This window comes from Heptranchias perlo, chromosome 6 (assembly GCF_035084215.1).
Source record: "Heptranchias perlo isolate sHepPer1 chromosome 6, sHepPer1.hap1, whole genome shotgun sequence".
NCBI classification, from domain to species: domain Eukaryota; kingdom Metazoa; phylum Chordata; class Chondrichthyes; order Hexanchiformes; family Hexanchidae; genus Heptranchias; species Heptranchias perlo.
In genome coordinates, this window is record NC_090330.1 from 105,615,519 (window position 1) to 105,629,061 (window position 13,543).

The window sequence follows — 13,543 nt, forward strand, 5'->3', positions numbered from 1 at the left end:
AAAATTTAAATTTTTACTTTTCCTTTCTGTCTCTTTTTTCTCTCTCTTAATCCAATCTTTCTTTTCCCTCTCTTTATTTCTCTTTCTGTACCCGATTTGAAATTAAATTCACCCACTCTAATTTACACTTCCTTCTCAGTCCTTATGCTGTTTATTTCACAATGCTTCAACCTGATGAATTAAGGAGATACACAGTTGCTTGCCCTGTTCACTCAGGCCCCAGATGCCCGGTTTTTCCTCGCTGCGACATTATCAGCTGGCACTTCCAGCAACTTGTAGCGTAAAACATCGTCGAGATTAAACAGATAAGGACAAGTCCAACTAACAGCGGGCACCGTTTGCTGCCCTGCTACAGCAGATTTTGGGTCAATGTCTCTTAAAATTCAATTTTTTTTCAAATCACTAAATCATTCACTATTCTGTGCTTGAATTAGCAGCCTTGTGTTATAATTTTGTGTTTTCTGCATTGCATTTTAACCTTGTATTAAAATTCAGCAGTTTCCATGAAGAATTTATGTGATCAATGATTTTAGCACCAAACATTAAACTTGAAATGTATTTTAATGCAGATAAGATTTGATCCACTTTGTCCCATAGTCTCATTGAAATTTGGGAACTCTGGGAAATTCCCTCAGCTGCAGTAATGCTGCACACTCTCAATGACCAGGAAAAAAGCATCTCTAAAGTTGGCAGAATGGGATAGTAGGCCAATTACAGCCCCATCAGCCTACTCTCAATTATCAGCAAAGTGATGGAAGGTGTCATCGACAGTGCTATCAAGTGCAACTTACTCACCAATAACCTGCTCTCCGATGCTCAGTTTGGGTTCTGCCAGGACCACTCGGCTCCAGACCTCATTACAGCCTTGGTCCAAACATGGACAAAAGAGCTGAATTCCAGAGGTGAGGTGAGAGTGACTGCCCGTGACATCAAGGCAGCATTTGACCGAGTGTGGCACCAAGGAGCCCTAGTAAAATTGAAGTCAATGGGAATCAGGGGGAAAACTCTCCAGTGGCTGGACTCATACCTAGCACAAAGGAAGATGGTAATGGTTGTTGGAGGCCAATCATCTCAGTCCCAGGACATTGCTGCAGGAGCTCCTCAGGGCAGTGTCCTAGGCCCAACCATCTTCAGCTGCTTCATCAATGACCTTCCCTCCATCATAAGGTCAGAAATGGGGATGTTCGCTGATGATTGCACAGTGTTCAGTTGCATTCGCAACCCCTCAGATAATGAAGCAGTCCGTGCCTGCATGCAGGAAGACCTGGACAACATCCAGGCTTGGGCTGATAAGTGGCAAGTAACATTCGCGCCAGACAAGTGCCAGGCAATGACCATCTCCAACAAGAGAGAGTCTAACCACCTCCTCTTGACATTCAACGGCATTACCATCACTGAATCCCGCATCATCAACATCCTGGGGGTCACCATTGACCAGGAACTTAACTGGACCAGCCATATAAATACTGTGGCTACAAGAGCAGGTCAGAGGCTGGGTATTCTGCAACGAGTGACTCACCTCCTGACTCCCCAAAGCCTTTCCACCATCTACAAGGCACAAATCAGGAGTGTGATGGAATACTTTCCACTTGCCTGGATGAGTGTAGCTCCAACAACACTCAAGAAGCTGGACACCATCCAGGACAAAGCAGCCCGCTTGATTGACATCCCATCCACCACCCTAAACATTCACTCCCTTCACCACCGGCGCACTGTGGCTGCAGTGTGTACCATCCACAGGATGCACTGAAGCAACTCGCCAAGACTTCTTCAACAGCACCTCCCAAACCCGCGACCTCTACCACCTAGAAGGACAAGGGCAGCAGGCACATGGAACAACACCACCTGCACGTTCCCCTCCAAGTCACACACCATCCCGACTTGGAAATATATCGCCGTTCCTTCATTGTCGCTCGGTCAAAATCCTGGAACTCCCTTCCTAACAGCACTGTGGGAGAACCTTCACCACACGGACTGCAGCGGTTCAAGAAGGCGGCTCACCACCACCTTCTTGAGGGCAATTAGGGATGGGCAATAAATGCTGGCCTCGCCAGCGACGCCCACATCCTGTGAACGAATAAAAGAAATTGTTGGTTTCATGCTAGGATGAACTTGAAACCAAAGTCAACTGAAAATAAATATCAAATTGGTGCTTTAAGATTGCTCCAAATACTATCATTAGCATATGGCAAATCATATGAACAAAGAAGGTACAGTATTTAAAATTCCATGGGGTTGATTTTGACTGATTCACCTAGTGATAACAGGGCCTCAAAATGCGGCCGGCTCCATTTTGAAAGCAACCAAATCACCCGGCTATTTCAGACAATAGGTCCCTTTAAATATGGAAATCAGGGTCCTAGGACTTAAATATTGATTCCTGGGATGAGAGGGTTGTCCAATGAGGAAAGATTGAGTAGAATGGGCCTTTACTCTCTGGAGTTTAGAAGAATGAGAGGTGATCTCACTGAAACATATAAGATGCTAAGAGTGCTTGACAGGGTAGATGCTGAGAGGATATTTCTCCCGGCTGGAGAGTCTATAACTAGGTTCGTAGTCTCAGGACAAGGTGTCGGACATTTAGGATTGAGAGGAGAAGGAATTTCTTCATTCAGAGGGTTGTGAATCTTTAGACTTCTCTACCACAGAGGACTGTGAATGCTCAGCCGTTGAGTATATTTAAGATGGGATCTATAGATTTTTGGACTCTAAGGGAATCAAAGCATATGGGGATCGGGCAGGAAAGTGGAGTTGAGGTCAAAGATCAGCAATGATCTTATTGAATGGCGGAGCAGTCTCGAGGGGCCATATGGCCTACTCCTGCTCCTATTTCTTATGTTCATATGTTCTTAAATAAGACCCCAATTGCCATTTCAGGTCGAAACTGGTCGGAACCTGTGCAGTGCAGGCTCCGACCAGTTCCACGGGTGATGGATGCGAAGAGGCCCACCAAAGGTTGAATTGTTTTTGTGTGCCCCAGATAATCTGGGCCACTGTTACCACCGTGGGACCCCCACCCTCTGTGATCGAGACCCCTCCCCTCCGTGATCGAGACCCCTCCCCTCCGTGATCGAGACCCCTCCCCCACGACATATCTTGCTGGTGACCGCACCGGCCGGATTTTGAGGCCCCGATCCAGCGAGCTGTACCAGATGGCCTATTTAGTGCCCCACTGGTCACGTGCCAGATTTAGATGAGGCCGGGGCCTCAAAATTGCAGGGGGCTCTTTGCAGCCGGAGTGAACGTCACCTGACAGTCAAAATAGACCCCCCCCCCCATTAAACTGTTGAGCCAAAAAAAATTGGAGCAAATGCTGATGTATTTATCTTAGCCAAGGAAAGATGTAACCATGATTGTAATTCTCTGGAAAAAAAATTGTCTGCATCCCATATAGTCTCACAGTTGAAGAATGCAACTTTAGAGCTGCAGAGCTCCGAGGAACAGCAATGAAAACAAGAGATGAATAGCATTCCAGCTCAGCAGTATCAATTGTGTGTCAACATCGTGAAATATTTCTCCTAATCTTTCCTGCCCACCCATTATTCTTCATATAGTTATTGATTGCAGAGTAATTGAAATCCACAGAAAGCTTTGGGCAGGTGCTGAGCCTGTGTTATGCCGTGCAAGGCTCGAGTGTTATTGGCACTGTGGGCTGTGGAATGGTGTATCCCTTAACAACCAGCTCCCTGTCTTTCAGTTGCATTCCTGAAATGTGCATTTATGTAAGGGTGCAGACAAACTAAAAGTGTTTTTCTTCCAGTCTGAGGGCCGTAGTTGCCATTATATCTTAAGATAAGTACATCAGTATTTTCTTTTTGTTTTGGTGCAAAGGATTTAACAGGTTGCTAGTTACTGCACCTATTTTGTTCATTTGATTTTGTCATGTGAAAATGACAGTATCTGGAGCACTAATCTTACGTTTAATTTCAAACGTCTGTGACTTGAAAAATGCAGTTTCAAATTTGCCACTTCGTCAGTTGATGGAAAATGGATTTAGAAGAATTAATGTGCAGACATAAGTAACTTAGTATTAGAGGCCCCAGACCACATGATTAGCTGAATTATCAAAAGAATTATGGGATCAGAAAAGCATAACAACCATTAAGTCTCCTAGTCGGGCAAAATGCAGATTGATTACACAGTTCAGTTTTACATTAATACTAGACATAACCAATTTAGTTTGAAAAAGTATCACACCATAGCTGAATGAATATTTGCATAGTAAGAGAGCATAAATTATTGATGCTAACAAGAACTCACAGCTTATAATACATTTCGATGCTTTCAACTTGCACTTTTAACACTCAGTAATTCAATCAATTTGTTATATTGTTAAACTAGTTGTTTGTACTTGAATGAAGAAAAACTCACCTAATTTTCAGGGAAACAAATGCTTTTTTTTTCTCCAATATATGGCTTTGTTGGTTCCATGATTATACAGTGAGCTTACATCACAGCCCCAAATTAGTGTCAATATTAATTAGGTAACTATACATATATATATCCTTAATAATCAGCGACAGTAACAATACAGTGCTATATAGTGTTACAAAGAGAAAAGTGCTACATAAAAGAAAAATGCTGAAAACATCTGGTGTACTGGAAAGATTGCGATAGCCACATTGAGCTCTTTTTAAGCATCGTGGATTAAGCTGCGGTAAAATGATTGCCTTATGTCTTTGTAGTTGGATCAAATCCCACTAAAGGCCAGGATTAGTCTGCATTTTGTTTATGTTGTCGGAATTGGCAATCACGCTATTGGTAAGGATCCCAACTGGAATTAAATCCAGCCCAGATATTTCAAAGGCTGATGGTTCCCTCACCTTTATTGGTACTCCTTTTATTTATATTACACACACAGGAGCAGCAGACGCCTATTAAATCCATCAAACCTACTCTGCCATTGTGTTAGCCATGGCAGTTCTTTTTAATCCCAATTCACATCCCTTGCTCTGCAGCCCTTAATACCTTTGCTCCCCAGTAAGCAGCTCTTAAATACTTCAGTTGATTCTGCCTGTATGACCTTTTGAGCCACTGCAGTCTATATTGTCGCAACGTCTTGTGTGAAGAAATTATCGTTGGCCTTGCTTCTGACCAGTTTTTAAGAGTATAGGGATAATTATATGAATTTGTACTCTCAGTATAAAGCTCGTGCCTGAAGTGCAAATTTCTAACCTGACTTTTTATTCAGGATCTCTTTCCCTATGGTCTTTATTAATTCCCTCCTATACTTTAAACTCCTGAATGAGATCTTCCCTTAACACTCCTTGCACCCCCCTACTCCCCCCACCATCTCCAGGTGTTTTCCATAACAGGCAGTCGATCCCCAACACTAATTTTATGCAAGTTTAAAATCTGCTCTCACCGCCACTGCCCCCCTCACCAACAAGTCTGCACAATCTCTCAACAGCTTCTTCATCCCGATAAATCAATGCTGGATTTATTCCAAGGTCATCATCCCCTTTCTAAGGTTGGCGCCCAAAATAAAACACAATGGGGGCGACTTTGACTTTAGGCGAGGTGTAAAACAGGCAATATTGGCCTAGATCTCACTTCTTCCTATTTTCATTTTCATTGAAGTCAACAGACGGGAGAGGTGTTTAATGGGTAGCTAAGTCGTTGTCGTGTATTTTACGCTATCGTCTAAAGTCAAAATTATCCCCAATATTCGAAGTCTGACCCTTACTCTGCATGATTGCTTTTATCTTCTACACTTGTTGTGATGAAGCCTGGCATCCCATTAACCTTTCTGATCCTTTATACCTAGCTGTTACTGACTTATCTACCTGGAACTCCATATCTCTTTGCACATCTAGTCCCAAGTGCTTTCCCATTTTGACTGAATTCCCATTTGCCATTCCTATGTCCTAAGTGCACTGCCTCACACATTATTGTGTTAACCTGCATTACCATTGTTCCACCGACTGACTTAATCGATCTTTGTCTTATTGCAATGTTCTGCTCTCTTTTTCACAATTCCTTATACCTCATAGCTTAATATCATCTGCCAACTTGAATGTACTCCCTTTATTTCCAAATCCAGTTAATTTATATATAGAGTGAAAAACCAGAACTCCAGCACTGATACCGCTGCTCGACAATCCAAGAATGTCCATTTTGTTCCATTCTTTTCCTCTTCTTCCCACCAATTTCCCATCCATGCCACAAAATTGCCTCAAATTCCATGCATGTCAGTGCTAATTAGTAATCTCTTGTGCAGAATTTTACAACTGCCTTGTGAAAATCCATGTACACAACATCATTCATCCTGATCTATCCACCACCTCAATGATTCTGTCAAAATACTATTAGATTAGTTAGACATGCCCCATTTTCACAAAAGCTACGCAGGGACTCCCTAATCAGCTTGTTACTTTTCCAAATGTTTACTTCCTCTGTCCCTGTTCCAGACCTGAACCCATAACACTGCAGCACAACAACAACAACAACTCACTTTATGTAGTGCCTTTAACTTAGTAAAACATCCCAAGGCACTTCACAGGAGCATTATCAGACAAAATTTGACACTGAGCCACATAAGGAGATATTAGGACAGATGACCAAAAGTTTGGTCAAAGATGTAGGTTTTAAGAAGTGTCTTAAAGGAGAACAGAGAGGAGAGAAGCAGAGAGGTTTAGGGAGGAAATCCCCAAGCTTAGGGTCTAGACAGCTGAATGCACGGCCGCCAATGGAAGGGTGCAGGAAATCGGGGATGCACAAGAGGCCAGAGTTGTAGGAACGCGGAGATCTTGGAGGGATGTAGGGCAGGAGGAGGTTGCAGAGAGAGGGAGGGATGAGGCCATGGAGGGATTTGAACACAAGGATGAGAATTTAAAATTTGAGGCGATGTTGGATCGGGAGCCAGTGTAGGCCAGCGAGCGCAGGGGTGATGGGACTTGGTGTGAGTCAGGATATGGGCAGCAGAGCTTTGGATGAGCTGAAGTATGTGAACTGAGCATACGAAAACGTTTCCTAATAATATTCTTGCCTGTCGGTTTAGGAACATTCTGACTTAAAAAAAAATCTGTATGCAATCTGATGAGAGAGGCTTAAAATGTCCTTTATGTCCTAATGTCCTTATCATGTGCCATTGACTGTGTCACCTCAATCTGTTTGCACAGATGCGGGATGCCTGTTAAACTTGTTCCCAGTTTTCTTTGATTTAAATGTTAATGAGAATGAGAATGTAATTATTCTATGAATACTTTAACAACCTAGAAAGGAGGGGGGGAGATTAATATCATTATCAGGAATGTGACAAGCACCTCAACACTTGTGGTGAATTAGTGAGTTGACCACATGTGAAGAATGAAATTGCTTTGAGTCTTCAAAAATGACATTATGTGGATTCACTTGACCCCTGCTATGTTCTAGTCGTTGAATCACAGAAAGTAAAAGTGTTTCCAACAAACATACTTTTGACTGAAGTACACACCCAAAGGTACAATTTTTAAAAAATCTCTTCAATTAATTTATTCTGCTTATTTTTCATTTCTGCACCAATGCTGTTGTTGGAGTAATTTAGTAATATTTAAAAAAAGATCTAATGTTGGTCGTTTGAGAGATTGATGTCTTCTTAGGTAGTGCATGCTTGATTAAGTGTATCGCATGAAATTCAATTTTCATTTTCATGATCTATTAGTGTAGTGTGGCATAAAACTCTAAAACTTCAATGAACTGACAAGCAAAATGCTCCCAATGGTTTCAAAAGGCTTTCCATTAGTCCACATTCATTTTATTCAGAAAACTGTGGAACAGATAATTGAGATTAAATTACATGAACTAAAAAAAGTTAAGCCTTTTTCATTATGAAATGTCTTTTGAAAGATTTTTCTGCCCCTTTTTCTTTATCTGGCTATATGAGCAAACCTATCATTTGAAAGCTTTTTAATAATGCAGTGCTAGTGTTACAAATTTTCAAATTAACACAACATAATAGAGCATATTGTAAATTGCATGCACTGCGGCAGTAATAGTTCTGGATTTATTGCTTACAGGTAAATAAACTAAAATGAATGCCATGTGAAGCAGGCCAGCAGGTGTTAACTTCATACATTTTTGTTCTAGTTCTTTGAATTTATTTGTCTCCACATGACTCTCTGTCTCGCCTTGTTTTGTGTGCTAAATAAATGATGGATTTCCAAACTAATTCTGCAGAAGTCAAGTTTCCATTTGGAATACTAAATGTTACAAAATGTAGGTAGAAACTTGCCGCTAACTGAGAGGCTCCAGGCCAGCCCGAAATTAGGCCTCGGGCTTTAATAACATTTTATTCCCACATTTGAGAAGTACGAATGAATGTCAGGCCACTTGCCTCGCCACTGGAGGCCTGAAGGTAAGCCCCATGAGGGGCCGTTTGGAGCCGGGCACCGGGAGGATGAGGGGAGCGATCGCCATGGCAGCGCAGGATCACTCCTGCTCCTGGCTCCACAGGAAGTTACTTCGGTCCTCAGGCCTCTCCGTTCGCTCCAAGCCACCTAAATCACGCCCTGGTTCAGGCGTTAACAAGTTTAGAGGCTAATGACTGGTTATTTTTCTCTGTGGTGCTTTTGAGACCGATGTGTGCCAATTGGTTTCCACGTTTTCCCTAAATTACAAATGTGACGACATTGCAATAGTAATTCATTGGCTGTGCAGTGCTATGTGATGTCCCAAGGATGTGAAAGTTACTATATAAATGCAGTTCCACATATAATAAAAGAAAAGGTTTGCTTCGGGAGGTAGCAGTGTCACCCGTTGGCAGATATAAATGTTATTGCTGCTGAGAGGTGCCATTATCTTTTCTGGCCACAAGTGAGCTGAGTGCTCAGGCAGCCTGTACACGTCAGTGATTTGGTTCTCTCCTTCTGCCGTGTACATACTGCTGCCAATCCATGGGAAGAACTGGGCCGTAAAAACCAAGCTGGAAACTGTAGGGGTTAAATTGGGCCGCACAGCGCCCGTTTTTTCATGCGCTACGCAGCCTCCTAAGGCCCCAAAATGGCGGGGAGGAAGCACGCGCGTACTACCGACCGAAAGTGCGTCACCCGCCATATTGGGCAAGGACAAACAAGTGGCGTCTTTTACCCACGCCTGAGGCAGGTGTAAGGCCCATTGCACGTGCGAATAAGGGGCCGAGCGCCTGCTTCAGGTCCCTGCTGCAACATTGATGCCTCGTGGAAAACCAACCCCAAAAGCTGCCAAAAGAAAAAGTAAAGTAGGTGCTTACCACAAACGCCATCCTGATCGCCACCTGTCCGGTCCCGAGATCCTCCGACCTCCGACCTCCAGGCTAATATCCATGGCCCAAAAAATAGGAGCTCCTGAATTTAATTTAACCCCCTGTGACTTTTAAACAACCACACAGGTAGGTGCATGCTTCCAGATTTAGCAATTTGTTTTGCAGTTGATGAGTTTCCCCGCAGTATAAATGGACAGATTCCACAGCACCAGAATCCTTATGCCCAGGACATATTACAGGGCCACTTTCTGAACAGGTTTTGTAATATTGCAGGGCCTCAATCAACTCGCTGTCTATTATTCCAACATGGAAGCTGTGTGTTCAAATTGATGAGTAATTTTAATAATTGTTTAACTTCCATATTTTGACAATGTGATTTTAATTGTGCATTAAAACGCCCCAAGGAAAAAAAAAATTAAACACTGCTAATGATTTTACTTAAAAAGATGGTTCAGACAATAGTGTACCATATTCTTGTCCTTCTGTCAAAATGCACTGGGAGTTCTTGAATATGTTAATTTTATACAGTGGAAAGCTTGTTTTAAAGAGCTGTTTGCGGGTGAAACTCTCTCGAGTGGTAGAGCTGGCAAACTATCTAATTAAAACATTTTTCACATGAGATACCTGGACATCTGCTAATAGATTTTACTTACACAATTGTCATCATATAGATGTGATTTTATCTGTCGTACTCGAGGCAGCCACCTAACTATAGTATCAATGGCTCCAAAGAGGAATAACTTCTCTTGTTATTCAGTGTATCTGATGGAGATGTGGGGCTCAATTTTAGGGGGCAATTGCGGGTGCATTGGGGGCGGGAAGGCTCTGAAAATCGAGGAAATCGCCCACTTCCGAGTTTCCCAGGGACCCACCTGTGTGCGCGCGGGTGACCCGAAACTGGAAGTCCCGCCGGCAATTAAAGCCGGCAGGATGACAGTTGAAGAGCCAAATGTACCTCACTGAGGTACTTAAGGCACTTTGCCTGTGACAGAGTAGGTGATCAGAATGATTTTTAACTTACTTGGACGGCTTACCCACCGCTTCTGATCCGCGCCTGGTGAAACCAGGAGAGGAGGTTAATCATCAGCATTCACCATGCGATCGGGTCGGAAACGGTAAGCTTTGTTCACGAGCACCTTCATCACCCCCCCCACCGCTGCCAACCCCCCACCATTGCAAAATCGACTCCGTGATCTCAGTAATATTGTTTCATATCTGATCAGATATAGATAATATTAAATCAGAGTTCTTTTCAATCTGATTGCTCACACAACCATTCATTTGTCCAACCTATCGATTTGTCATTCTTTACCTCAAGGATGAGCGTCAGACTCTGGAGATTGTTTCTTGGATGTGCCATTTAATAGCCTTTATTCAGTAACCTTTCCTCCTCCAGAAAAATGTATTAACTGATCTGCTGTTAAGTGTGATCTAACTGGGGTATTTAAGATGAATTAAAAGATCTGATAGGGTAGATAGAGAGAAACTATTTCCTCTGGTGGGGGAATCCAGAACAAGGGGGGCATAACCTTAAAATTAGAGCTAGGCTGATCAGAGGTGATGTCAGGAAGCACTTCTTCACACAAAGGGGAGTGGAAATCTGGAACTCTCTCCCCCAAAAAGCTGTTGAGGCTGGGGGTCAATTGAAAATTTCAAAAGTGAGATTGATAGATTTTTGTTAGGCAAGGGTATTAAGGGTTATGGAACCAAAGTGGGTAGATGGAGTTAAGGTACAGAATAGGAATGACCTAATTGAATGGTGGAATAGGCTTGAGGGGTTGAATGGCCTACTCCTGTTCCTATGTTCCAATGCTGAATTCACCTGCAAATCTGATTTATTTTTTTACCTCTAATTTCTCAGTGTTCATTTCTCACCGATTCATATTCAATGGTGAAAGTTAGACCCAAAAGCAGCCCTTTCTCGAAACTCACACACATCGCAGATGTCTTTCATGAGACCCAGATGTCTTCACCAAATCATTCTGTTAGTGATCTATCTGTAAAGAAAAAGGGCAGTCGGAGTGATATAGTTACTGCCAAAGTTTAGAACAGCTTAAAGTGATGTGTCAAAGGCCTCTTGAGAGCTGTGCAATGGTTTCTAAAAGTGAATGATCAAACTCTTATCTGGTTTGTGCTGAATCTAAGCTGGTTAGAACGTTCATAAAACATGAATGTTACTGCAGTTCAGATGAGGTTGATCAATAACATTGAGCAGCCATAGGAGGAAAACCCAAGAGCAGCGTTGAGCAAGTGGTTGAAGAGGAGTGCGTTAGCGTGAACTGGGGTGGGAGGGGTAGAGGGTACTGCCTTGAACCGAGAGAAGGGGGCTACAGCAGAGTGAATATAAGAACATAAGAAATAGGAGCAGGAGTAGGCCATACGGCCTCTCGAGCCTGCTCCGCCATTCAATCAGATCATCGCTGATCTTTTACCTCAACTCCACTTTCCTGCCCTATCCCCATATCCCTTGATCCCTTAGCGTCCAAAAATTTATCAATCTCAGTCTTGAATATACTCAACGACTGAGCATTCATAGCCCTCTGGGGTAGGGAATGCCAGATTCACAACCCTCTGAGTGAAGAAATTTTTCTTCATCTCGGTTCTAAATGGCCGACCCCTTATCTTGAGACTAAGACACCGAGTTCTAGACTCTCCAGCCAGGGGAAGCAACCTCTCAGCAGCTACCCTTTCAATACCTCTACGAATTTTATATGTTTCAATGAGATCACCTCTCATTCTTCTAAACTCCAGAGAGTATAGGCCCATTCTACTCAATCTCTCCTCATTGGACAACCCTCTCATCCCAGGAATGAATCTAGTGAACCATTGTTGTACCCTCTCTAAGGCAAGTATATCCTTCCTTAGGTAAGGAGACCAAAACTCCTACACAGTACTCTAGGTGTGGTCTCACTAGAGCCCTGTATAATTGCAGCAAGACTTCCTTATTCTTATACTCCAACCACCTTGTAATAAAGACTAACATGCCATTTGCCTTCCTAATTGCTTGCTGTACCTGCGTTTTAATTTTCTGTGATTCGTGTACAAGGACATCCAAATCCTTCTGACTACCAACATTTCTTAGTATCTCAACTTTTAAAAAATATTCTGCTTTTCTATTCTTCCTACCAAAGTGGATAATTTCATATTTCCCCACATTATACTCCATTTGCCACTTTCTTGCCCAATCACTTAATCTGTCTATATCCCTTTGCATCCTCTCCACAGCTTACTTTCGCACTTAGCTTTGTATCATCAGCAAACTTGGATAAATTACACTTGGTCCCCTTATCTAAGTCATTGATATATATTGTAAACAGTTGAGGCCCAAGCACTGATCGTTGTTTCAACCTGCCAACTCGAAAATGACCCGTTTATTTCTACTCTCTGTTTTCTGTCCATTAACCAATCCTCAATCCATGCTAATATGTTACCCCCAGTCCCATGAGCCCTAACCTTGTGTAACAACCTCTTGTGTGGCACCTTATCGAATGCCTTTTGAAATTCCAAATATACTACATCCATTGGTTCCCTCTTATCTATCCTGCTAGTTACACCCTCAAAAAACTCTAATAGATTTGTCAAACACGATTTCCCTTTCAATAAGCCATGTTGACTCTGCCTAATCATACCATGATTTTCTAAGTGCCTGCGGGGGTGGGGGTTGTGTGCAGTTGGAAAGGTAGAGTGTCTCTGTTAACTGCAGGGAGATTGGAGCAGGATACCTTGGCGAAGGGAAGAGAGTGATTGTTGAGATAGCTTTTAGAGAAGCGATGGTCTGTCTGAAAACCCACAAGTCACTTATTTTTCTTCTTTTAAAAAAAATAAAAATCTATCAACTATGAAGGAGAAAGTGTTTGCAATTAACTAGGGTGCACCACAGCCATGTCAAAATTCATTTATTTTTCCAGGGGAGCATGCCCCTGGACCCTGCAACCTTAGAAAATAAATATTGTGCCTTCGACACTTTATCCACCTTCAAACGTTCAATTTGTTCGTGCTTTATTTCCTCCAAAAAGTAATGGAATTTTAGGGATACTTAATTTGCAGGTCCATGCCCCACTGCACTTTCAGTTAAACTACTTGTTTTCACTTGTCATAGGCTTATATTTGGGGGAATTTTTGAATTTATGGCCTTTTTGAAATTGTTGGTCAGCTTTCATGGTTTTCTACTTTGGCACATATTGTGTAGTGTTACCAGGTGCAGCAATGTATAGTTTCTGTACCAATGTAGCATGTTGTGACTTAGAATGGACCATGAATGAGAAACATGTGTTTGTTTGATGAAAATTACCTTTCCTAACTATATATAGAGCAAACATCTGT